Source organism: Malurus melanocephalus, unplaced genomic scaffold, assembly GCF_030028575.1.
Source record: "Malurus melanocephalus ecotype Western Australia unplaced genomic scaffold, MMel_1.1 scaffold_868, whole genome shotgun sequence".
In the NCBI taxonomy this organism is placed as follows: domain Eukaryota; kingdom Metazoa; phylum Chordata; class Aves; order Passeriformes; family Maluridae; genus Malurus; species Malurus melanocephalus.
This window is the reverse complement of record NW_026624100.1, coordinates 127,663-132,967: the sequence shown is the minus strand read 5'-3', so window position 1 is coordinate 132,967 and position 5,305 is coordinate 127,663.

Sequence of the window (5,305 nt, the reverse complement as noted above, 5' to 3'; positions counted from 1 at the left end):
GCGGGCTCTGGGGTGAAACCGGTTCTATATTTAAGGCTGCAYTGGGTTGTTATGGCAACAGGAATTCCAGCCACCACCGCGGGCTCCTCCAACGCCTCGCTGCCATCCTCTGCAGAGCCCAACTTTGCATCACGCTGCAGCCTCCTGCCTAACACTTGGGCTGAAGGGGAGGGGACAAATGTGCAACCCATCTTCTCACTGAGAGCTTTTTCCTCCAGACTGGAAAGCAAATGGGAACAGTTTTAATAACTGCCTGTGGATACAGGCACCAAAACCCAACCCTGGCAGCAGAAACGTTCAGGCCCTTTGAGCTGGTGGAGCCCACAGAGGTTGAGAGCCCCCACCATGGCAAACCCGGCTGGTGTGGCACTTGGGGACAACACAGGGCTCCTGATGTCCCCAAGGTGTGTCCCCTTGGGATGGCAATGACCCTCCTCCCACACCACAGCCGGACAGAGCCAGGGCTCACAAACACCAGCAGCTGCCCCAGTGCCACTTCCCCAAGCTCAGCTTCTTTTGTCTGACTGGTGAAAGTCTGCATTTCATCCACACATCCCTCTATGTACTTATATGGTCCTCATCTCCACCATGACCAAATCTCAAGGGCTACCAGGACATTGTTTGCTTTTTTTTTGCAGCTATCATGCTGGAATTCATAAACAGAAAATCCGTATGTGAGACACATGCCCGGGTCCCACAGCCTCGGCTGGAGCTGYGTCCAAGTTTGGGCACTGCTCATCACAGAAATCAGGCCCCGGCTGGCCAGAGCCCCGAGGGCAGCAAAAGGAGTGACCAGAGACACAGAAAGCAGCTCTGGGGAGAGGTGCAGCAAAATGGGTTGACTCAGACACAGAAGGCACAGCAGAGATGGGGTAACAGTTTTCTGTTCAAAAAGGTTTCTGTAGAAGAAAGCAATGTTCGTTGTCTGCTGGGAATTGGACAAAATATGGTAGGATGGGAGAATTAGGATGACTGTTGGGAAAAAAAGTGTAAAATCCTGGGGTAGTTTGCCCAASCAGAATAGGGAGTGGACTTTCAAGAAAATGATCCTTAGGCATCTGTCAAGATGGTCTAGACATATTGATCTTGGCTTGGTACAGGAGGATGGATTAGGAAATGTCTCCATGTCCCTTCCTGCCACACRGAGCTGTGATTGCTCCATGAGAACCTCACACATGCATTACAATTGCACACCCCAGCAGCCCCCTGGGGCACCAGGGGTCATCTTGCAGTGACAGAATTAGGTCTGGTGTTTCAGAGGTCACCTAAGGTTCTCAGTGTCCCCCACACCCACCTCACATTGCAACTCAGCRGTTCTCAGCTGCCTTTCCATGGCCATCAGCCTGGGAGCTCCCAGCAGCACCATTCAAGGGGTCTCTGCTCCACTTGCTCTCAGTGGTTCTCCTTTACCTTAAACTAGCAAATCCTGTCATTAATCTATYGAGCCCCCACTTAGAAATGGTTGTAATGCAACAGTACCCTCCTGAAGCCCATCAATTCCTAATTTCCTAAGCTGCTTCTGTCTTGCCTGYTCTGGAATTAACAGCATTTTAATACCAACATGTCGATCCCAATGGAGTGGCTGCTGAGCAACAGGGCAGCTTGAATCCCAACTGATTTGAATGGCAAATACTACAAAAGAAATGAAAGAGAAAATGAAAAGTCACTGGTAACCAAAGCAGACAGAAGAGGAGCACCAGCCCAGAACCGCTGCATCATCCACCTACACCCACACATCAGCTTTGCAGCGTGTTCTCTGCTTGGAGTCACTTGTTCTAATTCACCTTGAACTGCTGCCACGGCTGAAGGAAACTTTAGGAGAAACAGGAGAAGCCAGGAGAACACAGGGYCTGCATTACCCTAAAAATAAATACCAAGAGGACTCAGAGTTATTCAAAGGTGAGTAGCTGGAGTGGGGAGAGCCCCATAAAGCAGCACAGGGTCAGTGACAGCATCACYGTGGTGACAAAGGCAKGGTGGTGACRGAAGTCCCTGTCACCTGGTTCACACATGGCACCAAGCCCTTCAGTGGGCTGTGAAACAGTCCCTTAACAGGAAAACCACAACTATTGCAGTGTCAGACTGSGAGGAAAAGCAGCACATCAGCACTGCAGACAAGTGTCAGATGGACCAGCTTGGGTGGTTTTGTTCTTGGTAATAAATAAATAAATAAAATTGTGATGATKAAGTGGAAGCAAAGTAGCACTGTTATCAATACAAATGCCTTTGCAGTACATTAAACCCAAGTAATTTAAAGACYAGAGTATTTCACATAAATAATTAATTCTTTTGGGTCAGCTCTATGCCACTGTAGCTGCCTAAATTTCCAAGGAAGGGGTTACTTTTTAATTAGAATATGGTCATTACAAATGCACGTGGATCTTCACTCGTCCATGTTGGAAGCAAGCTGGCTTGGTCACGCACCAGAAAGAATAAAGCAGCTCCTGTGTCTCTCTCTAGGTCACACCCAGCAAATCTCAGGGCTGTGAATAAGTGGGGAAGTCTTGTGATGAGAGTGTTTTCATCCCTGTGCAGCACAAAGTTGTCCATGAAGATGCATTTGCTGAGGTCAAACTGAGAAGGGAACCAAGTGCTGGAGAGCCGATGTGATGCAGAATCAACCTGTCCCAGCCCCAGTTCCAAGCAGCTTCTCCCCAGCAATCAGGGATATTCTGAAGGTGGACAAGCAGAGTGCAGATGATTTAATTGCTTTCTGGCTGATAACACGGCGGGCAACCACCCTGTCCTTGCCTGGATTTCTGGTTCAGAGAGTCCCCGCTGGTTTSTGGGGTCTGGAGCTGGCCTGGGCTGGGGCAGTGCGCTGGGAGCTCAGCCCWGAGCAGAAACACCCCGAGTATTTCCCAGCTGCTTTTGCTGCTCCGGCGGAACTTTCCAGAGATGTTTCACTCTCCCCTGCATGGAAACAGAAGCCGTCATTCAGTGCTGACATAAAATCCTGCAGCAGCAGAAATTCGGCCAGGAGCACAAGGTCTCGCTGCGGTCCCTTTGAGCAGGTTTGCCCGAATTAGGGATCCCAGCCCGGATGGGTTCGGGTCCCTGGGCCGGGCACCGCGGCGGCTCCAGCCCGTCCCTGCAGTGCCATCTATTGCTGCTCCCGGCTCCAGCGCGGGGAGAGAGGGGCCAGGGAGCACAGAGAAAAGGAGAATTCCCAACGGGAATAAAGGAAACTTCGCAATGCACCTCACACTGCTTCCCTTAGAAAAGCGGAGAATGTTTAGAATATCTTTCTGAGAGCCGAGTTCCCCATCAGAGCCGGGGGTCCATAAGGATCATCTCGAAGCCCAGATCCATCAAGTCCCAGCAAGCCATTGTCCTTGAGCCAGTGGAAARGAACCGAGAAAATGGGTTTATTGAGTGGTCACAGCCTGCCAAAGCTGCAGCCATCAGCCTTTTCATCGTCAGAGGGTGCGAAGGGGCTGCTGCAGCCTCACACTGAGGGCTCTGCACTTTCAGATGCATCTCAAGTGAAACATCCATTCTCAAAGTATCTTAAAGAAAAAAAAAAAAAATAAACCAAAACCCAGCAACAAAACAGCAGCTGAGTTTCAAAAGCCTTCCCCAGCACTCACTGCCAAAGGCTGTTTAGAAGTGTTGGTCTCCATCCTCCTCTCAAAGCAGCAGCAGGAGCTGGCAGAGGCAGGGGAGATGTGCAGCCTCCACACCCTGCCTGAGCCGAGCTTTGGAATGCCACCGAACAAAGAACAACATTCCAGTTCTCCACTTCAGCCAAACATTTCAGCAGCTTGTCTCTTSCCTCACACATCGTGCAATAGTTTGTCATCATAAATTGACTCTGGTTTATATGAACTAAAACCCTCTCTCATTTAATATCTGGWTTGAAAAATGTTGGCAATAAGCATTAGTTCAGAGTAGATTTATAGCCACAGACCGTGTGGAGGCACTGGGATGAATTTCCCAGAACATGAACCTAAGTTTACCAAATAAGAACATGAAAAACCCCAAGAACTGATTCACATCACCCAGCTCACACACAGCAGATACACAAGGGCAGCGGGAATGTGACAGCAGAGACCACAGGCAGACATTGCATTGTTCGTGGATAGAGAAGAAAAACACGGACTGCAGAGTCTCTAGAGGAGAAAGAACCAGAAAGGACTGCAGGATCAAGTTCAAAAAYTCATCCTAAACTGCACCTGGTGGGACACAGGAGATGCTTCCAGGGGAATCAGCTGCTGGCTTGCACAGGGTTGGGAGCAGGGATGAGTGAGATAAGCCTTCAAGACACCTTGATTTTCTAAGAGACACATTGTTCCCTGCAAACTTCCCACTGGGGAAAAAGCCTCTAAAGATAGATTCGTGGGATGTGCAGAAACACCTGTCTCCTTTTCCAAATGCCTTCCCAGATTGTCCCAGCTTACATCAGAACCTCTTCCCCTGCAGTCCAACACCTGGCTTTTGGGCCAGAACAGGCAGGGAAGGAAAATAGGGGGAGTTCAAAAGTGTCCAAACTTAAAGAAAAAAACTATATATTTAAAAGAAGAACAATGTTGTATCAATAAATATTAATAGAGAAAATAACTAAACAGAAGGGTAAAATAGCACAAACATGAAACATCATGTTTGAGTTTCAGGACAAATGTTTCTCTTCAGCTCAGAACTTTCCTGGTTTTGGTCAGGGGACAAGAAAATCCCCAGCAGACCTAGGGCTGCTCTGTGAAGGGGCAGTGGGAAGGCGGATCTGTACCAGGTATTTAAATTAAACTAATTAAACAGCTAAAAACCAGTTACAATGGTTCCTTCTTGGTAGAAGGTGCCAGCTGCAAGAGCAGGGGTAACTCACCCAGGGACACTGGTGCTGTCACAAGGATTCTCAGAAAACCTTCAAGGCCAGGCTTCCTCTCAGGCCAAGAAGCAAAAGCCACCGGCAGCTTCAGCACTGGCTGCCCAGTCCCAGCCACTTCACCTTCCCTCCAAACCCAATATCTGTGAAAAGCTGAGATTCCTCCCCTTCTGGCAAGAACTGGACCCTGCTGTTCCCCGAGCAAGGAGAAATCCCGTTCTCCGAGGAGAGGGCCGGCGGTGCCGTGTGTCGGTAGGGACAAGGGGACACGTGTGGCAGCCCCGCAGGTGGGGACATGGGGACACAGGGACACAGGGACACAGGGACATGGGGACACAGGGACACAGGGACAGAGACACAGGGACAGAGACACAGGGACACAGGAACACAGGGACACGGGGACACGTGTGGCAGCCCCGCAGGTGGGGACACGGGGACACGGGGACACGGGGACACACGGACACAGGGACACAGGGACACGGG